At 50.0% G+C, this 18,182-nt stretch overlaps 1 protein-coding gene across 1 annotated transcript in view; it reads left to right on the forward strand.

The window, feature by feature from the left end:
• The first annotated feature begins 557 nt into the window (after window positions 1-557).
• LRFN2 (leucine rich repeat and fibronectin type III domain containing 2) overlaps window positions 558-18,182 on the forward strand; it is a 191,402-nt gene continuing 173,777 nt past the window's right edge. The window contains exon 1 of the mRNA XM_039854283.1: window positions 558-1,026. The gene's annotated coding sequence lies outside the window, so the exon portion shown is untranslated. The remainder of the gene's footprint in view (window positions 1,027-18,182) is intronic.

Raw genomic sequence — 18,182 nt, forward strand, 5'->3', positions numbered from 1 at the left:
GGGGCTGCCCGCGCCGCTGGGCCACCAGGCCCGCCCTCGCGGTTCCTGGGGCTCGCGGCCCGCCGGTCTCCCTCGCAGGCCACTGCAGCCCCGGACCAGTCCCGCCCCTTCACGCTGGTCCGCTGGCCTGCACGCTGCCTCGCTGTCCCCGCGGCACGCCACTCCCGCGGGACCTGCGATCGCTCGGATTTCGGGGTCGGTGGCGGTACGCGCGGAAGACGGTGCGCGGCGCGGCGCAGCGCGGCGCGGCGCGGCGGGCGCGGAGGCTAGCTCCCGGTCCCTGCAGCTCCGCTGGCCGCCACTGGGGGCGGCCACACTGGAGAGCGTGGCGGGGACTGTGCGCACCACCGCTGGGCTTCCTTCGCCGCTGGCCCCTCTCTGCCTCTGCAGCCCGCCGGGTCCCTCCCCGATCTGAGCGTGTGATCGCTGTGCGTGTGTGTGTGTGTGACTTGGGGTGCGTGTGCGCGCGCTCAGGGGGCAGTGTGCACACGGGAGTGCGGAGGAGTGTGTTTGTGTGTGTGTGCATGTGGGTGTTAGAGACTGGCTTTCGCTCTCTCTCTTACACACGCGCGCGCGCGCACACACACACGCACACACACACACACACACACTCACTCACACCCCGGCTGGCTCGTCTGAACTTGAAGACATCCCGCATTTCAAGATGCCCGAGGTACCCGGGAATGCCCGGGGTTCTTCGATCTGGAAAATCCTACCAACGTCTTCCTAGGGAGGGATTATCTGTTTTTGCTTTTTTTTTTTTTTTTTTAATCTGGAAGAGAAGAGAACAAGTTGTGCTTTTTCCTCCCTTCTTGCTAAATGCCATGGATATAACTGAATAAGCCGCTCAGGGCACTCCCCGCGTGGACGTCCGAGGCCACCATCTGCCTGTGTTCGCCAGAGCCGAGGGCTTAGCTCGCGCCTGTCTCGGGCGGGGAAGGATGCGTGGCCGAGCGGGGGAGCCCGGGCGCCCCGCGGAGCCGGCCTCGGTGCTTCCCAACCAGGGGTAGATGCTGCCTCGCCCAGGTGAGTGGTCTCATCCGCGGCTTCTCCAGGATCGGGGTGTTTGCGGGAGCTCGGCTCCAGGCTGAATGCATCCGGTGAAACCGGGAACTTTGCATCCCCTTTTCACTTGAGGACTCCCTCACCCGGCTACTCATGCGGACATCCTCTTCTCTTTCCGTTCATCCTTATCGCGGGAGGTTTTCTTTTCTTTCTTGTTTTCCGTAGTGAGGATGAAACTCTGGAAAAGAGCAGGGAGAGCGGTTGGTGGGAGGCCGGAGGGCAGGATGGGGAGACAGGAGCAGCAGGTAGATGGAAACGTGGAAACAGCAGGAGAACTTTGCCGCCAGACCACTCTGTTGCATCTCCTCATATGCGAGGCCTGGCCAGAGCTATTGCTGGAGGCTGGGTCCGCTGCCAGAGCTCCCTGAGCTCTGTGGGCTGGGTGGGTGGGGTAGAGCCAGTGCGGAGCGGTTGATCAATGCTGGTGGAGGGAAGGAAGGCATTACTGCAGTTTGGGGAGGCAGGTAGAGTAGCCTCAGGGACCTTATCCTGGCCTCAGGCAGAAGGCAGGGAGATCAGGGAGACTGTGTGTGTGCAGCTTGGGACATCAGGATGGCATGATGAAGCAATATGGAAACTGGCATTAGCCATGTCTGGTTGGTAGTTCTATCTCTCACCCATCCCTGCCCACGTTGGAAGGTTGGCCTGGACAGGGAGGAGGGAGAGCTAACCGAGAGCTCAGAGACCAGCAATACCTTCCTCTGCACAGACCCTAGGAAACGACAGGGAGGTGTCCTGCCCATTTCAGTACAAAGGACATAGTCAGTGAGTTTGAGGGAGACAGAGCCCCTGAAAGCTAGAGCCTGAGACAGAAAGAGAAGGGAGCTTGAAGACGCAGCAGAAGGACTGAGCCAGGCCCACACCAAGTGCATGCAGAGATGTCCACAGATAGACAGACAGACACCTGGGGTGGGGTGGGGGGGTGGTGGTGGAGAGGCTTATCAGAGCCTGAACTCTAAGCTAGAGTTGCAAGCATGATTGTAGATGCTGACCCTCTGCCCCGCCACAGTATGTGTGTGTGTGCAGGAGGGGGCCCCTGTGGCTTCAATGGGCTGATTGGCCTTGTGGGGCTGAGGGAGGGGGCTGATTCAGGGAATTGGTTCCCCACAGCCAGGGAGGAGCAAAGCTAGGGAAGAAACTGCCAGTCTCTGAGCTGTGAAGTTCCCAGGGACCAGAGCAGGAGGTTCTCAGGTGGTGGGCTGTTGTCCATGGTTGGGGACTTGTTTGGAATTCATGGTTGGAAGGCTGTGGCGGCGGATTGTGGGGATACTGAATGCTAAGAACCTGGGTCTTGAGGTTGTGCATTGGGCTGGTCTTTGCCCTCTGCGAGGAGCTCATAATAGCCATGCACAGTGGAGTTGGCCAGCTATGGGACTTGCTGTCTGTGTACCCTGAAGGCTGAAGGGAATTAGGGTTATACAGAGAGGACTTGAAGCTTGTGAGGGCCTGCACTTGGAGCCGGCAGCCTCTGTGGACCACGCCAGCTGCTGGGCCCTTCTGCTGACAGTGGAATTTGTCTTTCCCTTCTGATTCTGGCTGGGCTTGCAGAGTTCCTTCTCTCACTTAAGGCTCCTCACATGCTTCTGCTCAGGCCCCCTGTCCAGCCCTCAATTTAGAGTTTCTGGTCTAATTCCTGCCCAGGAACGTAATTGCTTATCATCCTGCCCTTGCCCTGGGGAATACAAACAGCAAACTTGGCATTTTGGTTTCAGCCTCTGGCAGTGCTTCTCTGGGAGGTCGGCAACTCCCAGCTCCATCTTCTGTTGGGCTGCACTGGGCACCCTCCTGCAGGGAGCTGGGGCTCAGTCTCCTTGCTTCTCTGAAGTTCCATTTCCTTTCCCAGGCCCAGAAATCCGAAAAGCTGGGAAGTGTGGTCTGGGGGAGGGTACAGGAGGCAGTACTGAGAAGGAGAAGGAAGGTGGATGGGGTGGGAAATGCAGATGAGGTAGGTGGGGCCACTGAGAGAAGCAGGCAGCCTTTTGGCCACCCAATCCCTGGTGTGGCTACAGTATGATTTGCCTTTCTTGTGCTGCAGCTCTGAAGTAAAATCAAGGATCTGGGTTCTGACCCAGTGTCAGGCTTGTCAAGTCTCTCCAGCCTGTGAGGTGGAGCAGGGTCTCTTTCAGAAAGTCCACTGTCCATCTGAGGCATTCCCATTCTGATGGGAGAGACTGCTAGACTGAAAGCAGAGACATAGAACAAAAGACAACCAAGTGGATAGCCAAGTGGAATTGGACCCTGGTAAAAGCAACAACGATTTGAGTGTTCTGCGAGTTTTTCTTTGAGCATGGTTGTTGTTTTAGGGTCCAACTTATTTGAAGAGATAGAGTTGACAGATAATGGAGTGGAACCTAAACTTGAAGGGCCTGGGTTCAAATTCTAGCTCTGCTACACCTTTGTTCATTAACCCCTGGAGCTTCTGTGTTTTCATTTGGTGAAAGGAAATAATAGAGCATACCTTGAAGATGTGTTATGGCTCTATGTTTATTTTGGTGCTCCCCAAACTCCTGTTCAGATCTGGTGGAGTGTTGGATGGAGGGGGAAGGGTTGGGAGAGAGTGAGGGGCCCTCAGAGACACTGAGGATTGTGCCCCAGTCTCCTCTGTTCATAGAGCTGCCGGGAGGGCTTCATGCCATCACATAGAAGCCGATTATTAAAAGACTCCAAGAGGCCCTCCAGGAAACTTTGGGAATTGACATTCTAGAAGCAAATTTCATCTCTTGGGCTGTGGCACCTGCTTCCTTCTCTCTCTCTTGTTTGCTTTGGAATTTTACAGCCACCCGAACATTTGCTCAGTATGCTCCAGCTCTGTGTTTTACAAGTGTCATCTGTCACCCTTTTCTGTCTGAAGCTTGAGTGTGAAATATCCCACAGAACCCAGCCTCTGCCTTCTCTTCTCTGACTCTGCCTCTTCCTGCTCTAAGAGTGACCTCACAGGGATGGCCTCAGGTCCAGGCCAAGTGAATGCACACAGCTGAGGTCTGTGCAGGGCCTGTGGTTGAGACTGGGACTTATTTGTGGAGTTGGGGGGCACGCCCAGTCTGGAAGAGGGGCTCAGACTCAGACGTGTATTTAGACGTATATTTAGGGTTAGGAGGGTCTAACTAAAGAACCAACTGGAACAGGAGTGGATAAGGAGGTCTAACCATAACGGGAAAGCTTAAGAAAAGGTATTTTCTTAATCATACTAAGCAAAATAAGCCAGACAGAAAAGGTTGAAAATCACACGATATCACTTATATGTGAGGCATAAACCTAAAAGCAACTAATGAACAGGACAAACAAACAGACGCATGGACATGGACAACGGACTAGTGGTTACCAGAGGAGAGGGGAAAAAATAAATAAAATGTTAAAAAAAAAATAAGAAAATAAATACTGCTGACTTAAAAAATACGATCAGAAAAATAAAAAATAAAAAAAAGAAAAGAAAAGGAATTTTCAGAAAGTAAGAAGTCGGGTTTAGGGATGGGGACTAGGGAGAGTAGCCATGTCTACACTGCTCAGGGTAGGGCAATCAGTGGGGCTTCTTGGAGGAGGTGAAGATCTCAAGAATAGCAGAAGTCCGTAGAAGTTCATAGAAGGCAGATTTTGTTTTCTTTTAAATTCTCAGAGGTAATTGAAATTTGGGGGTAGTTTCAGGGGTGGGGTACTGAAGGATATTCCTAGAAATTACTTAGGCTATTGGGACCAGCTCCTTCACACAATTTCTTGATTGCTTATTATATGCAAGGCACGGTACTAAGAGTGTCACATTATTATCTCATGGAATTGTCGCAATCCTGTGAAATTGCCATTGTTATTACCTCTACTTTACCAATGAGAAAACCGAGGTTCAGAGACATTGGGTACCTGCCAGCTAGCTAGTAAATGGCAGAGATGTTACTCTAGTCTTAAGTCCATATGAATTCGAAGCTCACACTCTCAACTCTTCCGCATTGCCTCTCCCCCAAGGTGGGGAACAGTAGGCACCAGGGACCAACACCTCGCTAAGCCCTGCTGGCCTCCTGTCCTGGGGAGGCAACTTTAGAGCCTCCATCACCGAGCACTGCAGAGTGAGCATCTTCTTGGGCATTGCTGCCTGCCCTGCCCACTCACATCCACCAGTTTAAAAGCTCCCATCGAACACCACTGTCTTTGTGAACAGCATGGAAGATGGGACAGTGGGGTGAGCACTAGACTGGACTGCAAGTAAGGAGACCCAACTCTACTGTGTGTGTGACTTGGGTGGGAGGCAAGTTTCTCTACTCCCTTGAAGCCTGGTTTCCTTACTGATGAATCAGGATGCTAACGCTCACTTCCCGAGGCTGATATTAAGGCGGGGTGGCCTATGTGAATGGGCTTCATACATTAAACAAACCCTTTAGTACTCAGGGTTATATTTGTGACCTTTTCCTAATTTAGACCAAGTAACTAAGATACAAATGTGACATTGCTCAGGTGAGGGCATTAAAGGTGAGCTTTAATGTATCAGTTTTATTTGGGACTGGAGTTAACTAATAAGATAACAGGCTGGCTAGGTAGGTACTGTGCCTTCTGGGAATAAGATGTAAAAAATCTGCAGAAGAGGGACCTGTGGTGCAGACAGTTGGGTGCAATTGGTGGTAGACATCTATGAGGAGACACGCTGATAACATATAGCATTTGCTTTTGTAATCAGATGGCATCATTGAAGCTTTGGCACCTGAGTAGGCAGAGGGCGTTTTCCCCGGGCCAGTGTTTCTCAACCTTTTTTCACTTTTTTCATCCAATGAGTCTTTTTGGACACTTTCGTCCTAATTGTACCCCTTCTCCCATGAAATTTCAGTTGTGTATTGTGTGTATATCTGTGCTTTATATACAAAGAGAATACGATTCTTTTCCACCCCTCTCAAGAACAAATGTTTTCCCCCTTGGGAGCGCTGTTGTCTCCGTTGAGAATGCATGCTTTAGGGCTAGCACATTAGGAATGAAACAAGGAGAATCCAGGAGACAGAGAGGAGGACAGATTCACTCTGGCCTGTCCCTACAAGTATGGTTCATGGACCAGCAGCATCACCATTGCCCTGCATAAAACTCCATCCCAACCTGAGACCTCCAGAACAGGCATCTCCATTTTATCAAGATGACTGGAATGGGAGTGGGGGGCAGAGTTGGGTTCGCCGCCCTAAAACATGAGACTAGGGCCAAAGGAAAAGATGCCAAACCAGAGACAACTATGTATTGGGTCATTGGCTTGTTAAATGACTGAGTCCAAGTGCACCAAGCAAGTTTAGGCAGTGACACTGTCTACACCTGTCATGATCTATTTTTTTTTTCTGGGTGATTTCCTTGTAGCTGCAGGTGGTGTGGAAGTGTGAGGGTCCTGCAGAGGAGACACAAAGCTGTATGTGGTCTTGCTTACAAGCAACAGAAGACCAGGGCATCTTTGATTTGGACAGATCTGGGCCTCCTTTCTTGACTATCCCCAAAGGCCAAGGCTAATGGGGACAAGACAAACCTGAGGGACAGACTGGAACTATAGAGATAAGATTTAAGCGTTAAAATGTGTCAAGCTGGATTAAGGAACAAAACTGAGCTCTTGTAATTTATCAGCCTGCTTGGGATTGTCTGCAGTAGAGCCTGAGTCTCCTTGTAGCAGTCCTATATTAACAGGGCAGCCCTGAAACATGAGAAACTGCAAAATCCCCAAATTGGGTTCTTTAGAGTTCAATGCATTTATTATTGGCATGTCCTACATTAATTCACCCACCAGCAGGAGCTAAACCACAGTCAGTCTGCCCAGGCACAGCATGAGAAGCAGAACGCTGAGTCTCTTTCGATCCATCTCCCGTCTGTATTTCTGCCTTGGACCATCTCCCCTCAACACATCCCTTCCTCTATCCCACTTCAGTCTAGGCCACATGGAGCAGTCTACCGTCTCACCTTAACTCAGATCTCTAACAGACTTCATGGGAATGCAAAATCTATATTAAATTGGTCTCTCATCTCGCTTTCCCTAGGACTTGCTTCCTGATCCTTTTCCTCAAAGCTAGCACTCTTTTCCCCTCCTGATCTATTCCCCTGCTTTAGTCAAATAAGCTGGGATGTTACTATGGTCCCCAACTAATTTTGGGGATCTGTGCAGGCGCCTACTTCAGAGGAGTTGTAAACTGAGTCTTGCTCTTACTTGACTCTCTCTGGTCCCCCAAATGAGTGGCATATGGTCACACAGTCTTCAAGATTTGGAGGAGCTTGGGGAGTGAGCTAAGCTTAGGTTCTGGCTTGGATCTCAGTGCCTGATGAGAGAGAGATGTGGGGGCCCAGGAGTGATGGCAATGAAAGTAAAGGAATGTATGATTTTCTGAGTTCCTGGAAACCCCTGGAAATGTCTATGTGAACACTCACACTCACGGGTACACACGCACACAAATCTACATGCTCATACTGTCACAAATATTCACATGTATACAGAGTCACACATGCATGTACATAACGCAGGCATACATACATACATACCACTATGCTTACATACATTCACAAACACACATATATACACTCGCCCATGCTCTTACCTTCATATATGCACACACACACATTCACATACCATACACATGCTCTCACATGTATAGACACACATACATACTAGCACACACTTTTTTGTCTATTTCCTCAGCTTCTCTCTCAAGAACATGGGCGCATGCCATTCTACCCTTGCAGAGCACTGGCCACTTTACAAAGAACATTCCTGTGCATGGTCTCCTGTAGTCCCCGTAGCTCTCCTAGCTCAGCAGGGCACAATTTTGCCTTCTTGTCTGTATGAGGAACCAGGCTCGGGTTGAGCAAGGCCATTGGGGTAGTAGAACCAGGATGAGAATCCAGACTTCTGACCCCATCCAGAGGTTCCCATCACAGCAGAGCTTGTTGCATAACAGCCCTGGGAGACAGAAAGGGTCAATTTCATCTCTGGATGAAAGATGGAAAACTGGGTCCCAGGAGAGTCACACACTGGGTGATAGAGCTGGCACTGGAGCCTTTTGTCCTTCTCCGCTGGGACATGTGCACTCCTGTGATTGTTTGGTGATCATTCCTTCCTGGTTCGCTGTCTGCTCTCAGGAGCTTTGATTCACATCAAACATCCAGCAATTGAGAAATGCCACCCCAGGTCAGCCCCATGGGTGTTCCTGCCCCGGTTCTGCCTGGTTTCCACCAAGGTAGTGTGCAGGAGAGGATTTAACCATCTCTGTCTTCTCAGGGTCCAAGAAGTCCCTCATGGCCATTTCTCATAATACTTATCAAGGATCAAGGTGAGTTCATCGTGAAATGTGCTTCAACCCGCTCACATCATTTTTATGGGCTCAGCCTTCCCCTTCTCTTCAGGCTATAAGTTTTATAGTTCACTGCCTGCCATGGGAGGGAGGCCTCCTTTTACTAAAGTGACCCCTCTACTGTCTTCAAGCTTTAAGTGGGGAGAGCCTGATCATTTAGAATTTGGCGATCAATTCTGGTCAGCAGTCCTCACAGATTCAGTTTAATTCAACAAGGAGTCATTGAATGCCTACTGTGTGCCACCTTCAGGCAAGATGCTGCAAAGATGAATCATCTCTCCAGTCTGTGTGTGCAGCCCTCCATCACTGCTGTACCTTTTGCGGTTCCATTACTCCTATACCTATGGACTCCAGGACTTGATGGAGGTGGGGGTTGGTGAGGGTTCCCAGTCTGGCTTGTTTCTGTTGGCCTCCTCACCTGCATTTCCGTGCACATGTGTTTGTGTGTGTGTGTTTGCTCAGGACTCAGCTGAAGGTCACATGTGATTAACTACGTGATGTAAAGCTGGCTATGGTGGTGACGATGGAGGAGGCGGTGGTAAAGTCCACTTAGGAAATGTACTCTCAAGCTGCTTTCTCAGATTTCTCCCCTGCCCCACTACTAAGCTGACTCTTACCATCTCACTCAAATAGAAACTGATGGATAAAGAGATTTGGGAAGATTTGGGGGTCACAGTCCCAGTTTAGGGGCAGCTGGCCCTAAAGGAACCCTTTAATCTTCCTCGAGGTCTGGTTACTCACGTCAAAGGGGCTGAACTGGTGAGAAGGGGAACTGAGGAGAGACCCTAGAATAGACATAAATCCCGGAGCTTCCCTCCAAAGCCACAGTGTCTAAGCACATGACAAATGAGGGCCATCACACTGGGGGGAGGAAAGTTCCCCAGGCCTTAGATAGTTGTGAATCTGGGCATAGAACAGCTGGCAGGGGAAGAGCACAGAGAGGTTACAAGTGGGCAAGGCAGGCTCCTTATGCTTAAGAAGCCTTCATCTGATTGGGGAAGGCCCATTCCTCATCCTTGGGAAGTTTATGTTTAAGAGGAGAATGGACTAGATAAACATGGCATCTTATCTGGGCATGCTTAGTCACTAAAATATGTGAAAGCAGCACCCTTCTTATGCAGGGAGCTTGTGTGCACTGGGCCCCCATTTCTAGGGCCGACACTGTGTCCTGTTTTCCTGGTGAGTGAACTTGAGCAGGTCGCTCTGTGCTTCTGTTTCCTTATCTGCAAGATGAGGATAATAATAGTACCCACCATGTAGGGTTGTTAGGAGAATTAAGTGAATTACTCTATGTAAAGTGCTTAGAGCAGTGCCCGGCATGTGGTGAATACTGTGTAAGTGTGAGCCGTCATTATTCATGGTGGACATAGTCGTGATATTTTCCTAAGCATGGAGAGGAATCACTGTGGGCCAGCTTAACTGATATTCCTTTGAAACAACCACCTCTTAAATCGTACAGCAGCTTGGGGAGTTTCATAGTACTCTACACATGATCTCATCTGACCCTCCCGACTCTCTTATCAGGCAGGTAGGACAGATGGATGCTATGATTATATCCATTATACATGAGGGGAAACTGAGGTACAGAAGTTACTAAGTAGTTGCTGGTCCAGTTGGGTTTTTCATCATCTCTTAAGACCATACTGTGTTCAGCTGAGGGATGAGGGGGATTTTGGAAAAGAGAGTTTGGGTGAAGATGGCTGATGGGTTCTGGACTAGACCACCCACCTCCCACTGGGGTCTTATTCATGTTGGATCAGATTGATGAAGAAATAAGCCTCAGCGTGGGTGAAAATTCAGGTCATGTTCAGGTGTGCATGCCTAGGCTGCATCTACACAACAGGCACAAGGAAAGCAGGCTGTGCCTATACACACAGTACCTAAGGAGTAGGAGTTAGTGGCAGGGCCACAGGACGTGCTTATGTGGATCCTTTTGACACTGTCATGAATGTCCTGGGATGGGGTGGGGGTGGGACTGTGCTGGGGGCTCAAAGAAAGGATGTGGGACCTGGACTGGGGACTCTTCTATGAAGAAGAAGCATCTGATTCAGCCTGGCCTATGTGGAGAGAAGGCCAGAAAGAGACATGACGCTGGGCTGTGGTTCCCATCCCCCACCCCCAAACACCCATTCTGCAGGGCTGGTCCTGGGGTGGAAAGAGGGACCTTCTGGATCTTTTGGTGTGCAGGAGCTGAGAAAACATCTGGGGCAAGAAAATGGGCTTTGGGCCAGGCCACAGAAGAGGGAGTGAGGACCTTAGGCCTGGGTCGGAGAGAAACCAGATGTGGAGGGAATGCTTGTGGAGTGGGATTTCAGGAACTCTGGGAGTGTTGAGGTACAGGAATGGATTCTGGGGTCAGTGTTTAAGGGGAGATACGGGGGAATGATGGGGGTGGGTGCAGGACCTCAGGGAGGAAACAGGAGTCAGGGAGGTGGTAGATGGCAGAATGAGGCATTGTCCATGGGAGGAGATACTGAGGTAGGATCTCACGGGAGCCCGGGCTCCTGGCCACTGGCCACTCAAGGCACAAAGCTGGGATGCCTAGAACTGAAGCTCCAGCCCCTCCCTTGTGGGGAGAAGTCCATGCCCCAAGCTCATTTCCAGGACTATGTGATCAGCTGGTTCCATAAATCTTGGGCCATGTAAGTGTGGTACATAATTGGGAGGCACTGCAGATACCAAGGCCCCAGGATAAATCCTGGGCAGGAAGAGAAAGCCATGGATCATGAGTTACGGGAAGGCCCACGGGGTGCTGGTAGATGTCCCATCTTGGGGTGAGAGTTATCTTGGACGGGTTACCCTGTGATGCTGCCGCTCTACGCCACTGGGCTAATATTTACTGTATATTGGTTTTTAAATTACTGTATGGCATTGATTCCTGCTCTTGAAGTTCAGCCCTCACTCTCCATCCCTGTCTCCCTCAGCCTTTCTCTGCCTCTCCTCCTCTTTCTCCATCTGTCTTGTTTCTCTCTCAGTTCAGTTTTTAATGCAGAGTATTACCTTACACTGTATCATGTTACCTCATAGTATTATGTTTACATTACCTTATATTTATTAGATTATACCTTATATTCATTCCTTCCACGTATGTACAGCACTTAAAAGTTTTTAAAGCTCTACTCACAGCCCCGTTTATCTACTTTGGACCTCATGACAATGAAGAAGTAGGGCAAGCAGAGTTGTTTCCATTTAAAGGTGGGGAAACTCTAGTTCAGAGAGGCTAATGGAATGACCAGGTCATGCTTGGATAGAATTGTATTATACCATTAGAATAATGGCTTCTTTGTGATATTGAATTCTTATGGTGAGCTCAGCACTGTTCTAATGTAAGCTTTATGTACTCATTTTACTCACATATTAATTCTGTGGGGTGGGTACTGTTCTCAGTTCATTTTTCAGGTGAGAAAATGGAGGCCCAGAGAAGTTAAGTAGCTTGTCCAAGGTCACACAGCTTTCTAGAGGGCAGAGCATGGATTCAAACTCGAGCAGCCCAGTTCCTGAGCCTACACTTTTACCCATGGTTTAATCTGTCACGTATGGTTACTGAGTTGAAGTCGGGGTGAGAGGGTGGGGACAGAGGTGAGATGGCTTCACAGCATTATGAGAGAAATTCTTGTCCTCACGCATCTTTAATTTCTGTAATAGTTTCACTGCACCCAAGGAGAAGACTTGGAGGACCTTGTGTCGACTGAAAATGCCTCCAGAGTCAGGGACAATGTTCCTGGGAGCTGACTGGGACTCCTATCTGCAGTTTTGGCCCCCAAGGGAGGGCAGAAGGGCAGGCATAGAGCAGAGGTGGTAGGAGACCTGGTGGGTGGCTCACTGGCCGTCTGCCCTCCTTTCGTGTATTCGTGGAAGGAGGCTGCTGTCCTGACCTGCATGGAGACTCACACTACCCACTGCCTTTGTGCAGTTTCCCTTGCCCTTTGGGTTTCGGCTCCAACCACAGATAAAGCTGCTTCGGTCCAGGTCCATCTCTAAGCTGGGCCTGACTCCCAGGGGCACAGCAGGCCAGTGGGGATCAGAGGAAGAGCTAGCAGTGCCTGGGGGCCCTGCATGTTCTGCCAGGTCCAGCCCCACGTTCACTGGGGAACCCCTGCTAAGCATTGCCCAGTCTCCTGTCTGAGAAGTTTGACGGAGGTACCACATTCAGTCTGGGCAATAGCAATGGGCTCTTCCTCTCCAGGCTCCTCATAGTCCCTGCCTCCCACCCCATCTGAGGAGATGCTGTCATGGCTCCCATCTGCGTCATGTTACACAGCTTGCCATGGCTCAGAAGCTTATCTCGCTGTGCTCTCACAGAGAAGAGGAGGCAGAGGTTCTGGAAGAAACTGGGATCCTCTGGGCCATCTGCATTTGCATGTCCCTTCCTAGGGGCAGGGAGGAGAGTGACAACAGGCCTGAGCCTGAAGTTGTTGCTCTAGGCTTGCCTTCCTGGAAGTGAGCATGTGACCAAGGAGTCAGTCATTGCTGGAGAGTAGAGAGTGCAGCCCCATACTTCTGCGTTTCCATGGGCTGGCTCCCATCCACCTGTCCTAGCTAAGGGGGCCTCTAACAACGAAAGTGTAAAGTGGAAGGTAAAGGGACCCTGACACTCCCTCTCATGGCTCAGAATCATCAACTCATACTCCCTGCTGGACACAGACTAGGAACATCCCTCAGGGGTGATGTGTTGGCTATTTTTCTTATTAATGGCTACTATTTATTGAGCATTTGTTATGTGAGAATTCATCTAGCACAGTGATTGAGGCCCAGGAGCCAGACAGCCTGGGTTCAAATCTCAGTGATTCTGCATATGAGCTGTCTGACCTTGAATGGGTCACTTTTCTCTGAGCCTCAGTGTTCTCCTCTGTAAAGTGGGGCCAACAATAGTGCCTATCTAATCGTGGGTTTGTCATGTCATGAGAATGAAATGAGTGACTGTCCACCAAGCACTACAGGGTCTGGCACGGGGAGTGTATCACTTAGGTGTTGGCTGGTCCTGTGATTGACATGCATCCTCTTACTTCTTCCCCTACTGCCTTTGAAAAATTGGTGTTACTTCCCTCAGTGCAGATGTGGAAACCAGCTCAGAACAGCAATGGGATTTGTTCTGGGTCTAAGGTGACCAACTGCCCCAGTTTGCCTCAGACTGAGAGGATTCTTGGGTGTGATACTTTCAGTTTTACAACTAGAAAAGTCCCAGGTCAACTGCAATTAGTTGGTCACTCTACCCAGGTGACATAGAAAATGTATTGCTGAGCCAGGATTTGAACCCAGTTGTGTTTGATTCCCACTGCCGTGTCCTTAACAACCACTCTAGACCCCTTGGGGACAGGTCCTCCCTCAGCTGCCCACATCTGCTGAGTCCCAGCAGGCTTTAGAGACACTACCCCAGTTCATCCTCATGAGAAACCTTGTGAATTAGACTTTCTTATTCAAACGTACCAAAGAGGAAATGGAGACACAGAGAGAGGTAAAAGTAACCTGCTCAGGCTCACCCAGCCAGGAAGTAGCTGAACTGGGACCTGAACCCAGGCTATCTGGTGCTAGTGCCCCACACTCCTGGTCACCCTGTTTCAGCTCCCCTCATATCTTTTCCCGGTTCCCTCCATGTGAACAGGTCTCATTTCTTTATCCCAGTGGCCTATGGAGTAAGCACTGTTATCTCTGTTTAAAAGTCAGAAAACTGAAGCTCAGAGAGAGCAAGGTACTTAGCTAATGTCACACAGCTTATAAGTGACAGAAGCAGGATGAGGTTCCATCAGGGTTTCCATTCTTGAGAACTGGGAGGAGGCCCGAAGCTTTGTCCAGTCCTGTTCAAATTTCTAGAGGCATGAGGTCTCAGTCATTACTGGGTCCCATGTGCAGAAAGCTGGTTCCTGGCTTGGGCTCAGGTATTTCTTTTGGTCTAGCTGTCATTATCTGATCCTCCCCAGCAGGTAGAGGAGCCACCTGGTGGTAGAGCGTATGTACCTGCCAGCAACACAACTCCCCTCCTCCCACCAGGTGGGGACTGAATGCAGAACAGGCTGCATTTTCCCGGAAGGGCAGCAAAGTTTCTATTAAAGCCAGGCTTGATTCTTAAACAACTGAATAAAAGAGTTAGGAGGGACAGCGAGAAGAGTCTATAAATTCTGAATGATGTTCAGGACAGTGGTGGCCTTGTCCCTGGGGCCTATGAAACCTAGGCAGCTGTTGGGTCAGGGGTGATTATTCATAGGATCCTTTATCTGCTTGTAGGGTCACCTGCCCATCAGCCTCCTACGTGTAAGGTACTTTTTTTTTTGAACTTCCAAATTCTTTTCATAGTTCTTGGTATTTCATGGTTGTCCTCAAACCACTCATAGGGCTGAATTACTCCCCATTTAACAGCTGGAGAAACTGAGGCACACAGTGGGTTGGTGAATCGCCCATGCTCACATAGCGATCCAGGTCCCTTGATTGTGATTTAGGAAGTTCTCATCAATATTTATACTGATGAAGTACTTAATTATCTGCCAGGAACTTTTTATTCTAAGCCCTTTAACTCATTTAGTCCCTACAACAATGCTAAGATATAGGACTATTGTTGTCATTATCATTTCTATTTCATAGTGAGGAAACTAAGGCAGAGAGAGTTTAAATCATTTTCCCAGGACCACACACTGGATTTGGACCCACACCCTTAACCATTATGATGATAACAAAATATGAAAGTAGTTTGGCCTCTGATGGCGAGGAGGTGCTAATGCCATCCCTGGAGGACCCGGCTGGCTCCCTCATCCCAGGAGACAGCCAGCTTTTCTGGTCTGGGTGCTCTGGACTCAGGGCAGCTTCAGCACAGCCAGAGAGAGAAGATCCCAAAGGAGCAGTGAGGGTAGAAAGGGCTGTGAAGTTCGGTGGAGAAGTACGATGGAGAAAACCTCTCTTGTTGTCCATAAACCTGGATACCCAGCCTAGTTCTGCCACCAACTCTCTATGGGACCTGAGTGACCCTTCTGAGCCTCCTGCCCCATCAGCTCTGCCCTCTTGTGATTCAGATGGAGATGAGACATCGCATGGCTTTGAGGCCTACCTAGTGGTCGCAATGGCAGCAGAAGGACCAAAAAAGCTCCAATAGCAGACCTGTCCCTATCCTCACTGTCAGAAGCCCAAAGCAGCAGCAGGTGCACACACTGCCAGCTAAATAGCTGGGTTATTTAAAGTGCCCGGTGCTTCCTGAGATCTCAGGATTCTGCTATTTCAGGCGGGCTCTGGGCTATGGCCACCTCCCGCCCCACTGCCCAGCCTAATGGGGTTTGCTGGGAGGTGAGGGGAAAGGTTGGGGCTTGGTTATTTATAGCTCAAACATTGCGTTCCCATCCAATGGATGCTCAGCCTTGGGGTGGGTGAAGGGCTCTGCTGGGGGCCAGAGGGTGCAATATCCCTTCTTCTGGTCAAGGTTTACGAGATCTCCAGATCTATGAAGGAGAACGTGCACAGAGGGACTTCTAGTTTTCTCCTTAATTCAAAATTCTTCAGGATGCTGCCTGGTGTGCCTCTGTTCAACTCACTTGCAGGTAGCAGATGTTCACCGAGCACCTAGAATTGGTTAGCTACTGGGTTACAGAGGCCAAGTAGACCTGGTCCCTGCTCTCAAGGTGCTCCTAGCCTGGCAGGGGAGGCCAACAAGTAAACTGGCAATTACAATGCACCGTGATGGTGACAATTGGAGGTGAGCAACCAGCAGGGCTTCCAGGAGGGGGCAGTTCTCTCCATCTCACTGCTGGTACCTCTTGCTAAATGGCTGCAGCAGCCTCGGGAAGGCCCCCACCTCCCTGACTCCTCTAGTCCACCATCACATGGACACGCACATGCATGCCTTCCTGAAAACTCTCCATTGCCCTCAGGATAAAATCATAACTAGTTAGGTGGCCTGCAAGGAGCTGGCCCCATCAGCTTCTTTCCCTTGTCTGTGCCCTCTCCCCACCATTGACTAGAATGCCACAGTTCCTAGAGCACATCGTGCCCTTCCCACCTCTGGACCTTCGTGTTCACTAAGCCCCCTGCCTAGAACACCATTTCCCCACCCTCCACCTGGCTGGAGCCTTCTCACCCTTCAGGTGTCAGCTTAAATATTGCTCCTGGGAAAGGCCTGACCATCCCGTCTAAAGTTGGCCCTCTTGCTGCTCTCACTCAGGACCACCTTTTGTTTTCCATATCCCTTCCTTTATTCTGAATTTCCTTGTTTGTTTATTGCTCCTCTCTTGCAGCCTGTGAGGGCAGGAATGGGGGCAGAGGTTACATGTGCAGACTCTAGCGTTCAAGTGTCTGTGTTAAAGTACCACTGCCATGCTCACTAGCTGCGTGACCCTGGGGAATTCACTTCACCTCCTTGTGTCCCAGTTTCCCCATGCATAAAATGGGGAAATAATAGTACCTACCCCATAGAGATGTTGTTCCGGTTTAGTGACTTAATGTATGTAAAACACTTAGAACAGTGTCTGGCATATGGCAAGTGCTCAATAAATATTAGCTATCATTATTATTTTTATATCCAGTGCTTAGAATAGTTCCCGCCTCAATAAATATTTGATGATTACATGAGATATCAGGGCTGAATCTTCAAGGGAGTAGGTCTGGGTTGGTTAAAGACGGAACAGTGGTTCTCAGCCCTGGCACACATTGAAATCACCTGGAGGGCTTTAAAAACTACTGATGCCTGGAGCCTACTCCCAGGAGAGTCTGGTTTAATTGGTCTGGGTGTGGCCTGGGCATTGATGTTTTAAAGCTCTCTTGAGATTCTGATTCCAGGGTTGAGAACCATGGAGATGGGGAAAGGCAGACGTGCATAGCATCAAGAACATCATGCAGCCGAGAAGGTCTCGCTGGAGAATGTCCTTGCAGATGAAACACTGGGGGTGGGTCCAAGGGCAGAGGAGTCGTATGGTGGCCCAGTATGGCAGGGCCAAGCCAGGAAGGGCCCTACATGCCAGGCTAAGGAGCTTAGAGTTGGTGGGGAAGTCGGCAGGGAACCTGCAGGGTTCATAGGACAGGACTGATGTGGTCTGATGTACCTTTAAGGAAACTGGCCTGGATGGAAGTGGGGAGGATGGATTACTGTAAGTGAAATTGAAGGCAGGGAGATCAGAGGGCCAAAGCCCCTCTGCCTCTGTTAAAGCAGTCCAGGGCCAGGCTCAAACAGTGAGGGCAATTTGCTGGTCCTCAGTTTAATTACTTAATCTTCCTTGGCATGTCCGAATGGTGTAATATGGTCAGCGCAGGATTTCTCCTTGCTACCCTAACCCCAACCCTAATTGCAACCTGTGCCACTCTAGGATGATGTAAACCCCACCTTTTCCTGACCCTGGAAAGGCTTTTCTGTCTGGCTTCCCAGCCAGACACCTAAGTGGCAGCCAGAATTCTCTATTCCATAGTCTCTGGGCCCCAAGATGGTTGTTTCAACCTGGAAGCCCCTCCTACGCCTGCTTCCTCATCTGTGATGCCCTCCCAGCAGACTTCCATCCTCAGGGGTTTCTCTCCCAGCAGCAGCTTGAGTATTTTCTCAGTCTTCCCCTGCATCTAGTTTTTAAGTAGGGGTCTTAACTTCCTGACTTTCAGCTCCTTGGCTACCAAGCTATTTCTCTGTGATTGTTCTATTGTCCTATAGGTGGATGTGGGTCCCAGAGCTGCCTTTGAATGATGAAGCTCTTGGCGAAGTGATCCATGTCATTCCCACTGTCCCACACTGTCCACCATCCCTTAGGAGCAATATAGATGGGTGCTCCAACCTGGCTGTGCTGCTTACTAGCTGTGTGACCATGAGAAAGCATTTGACCTCCCTGTACCTTAGTTTACTTATCTGTAAAATAGGGGTGAGAACGATGGTCG

The sequence above is a fragment of the Pteropus medius genome, unplaced genomic scaffold (genome assembly GCF_902729225.1).
Source record: "Pteropus medius unplaced genomic scaffold, Ma_sr-lr_union100, whole genome shotgun sequence".
NCBI lineage: Eukaryota > Metazoa > Chordata > Mammalia > Chiroptera > Pteropodidae > Pteropus > Pteropus medius.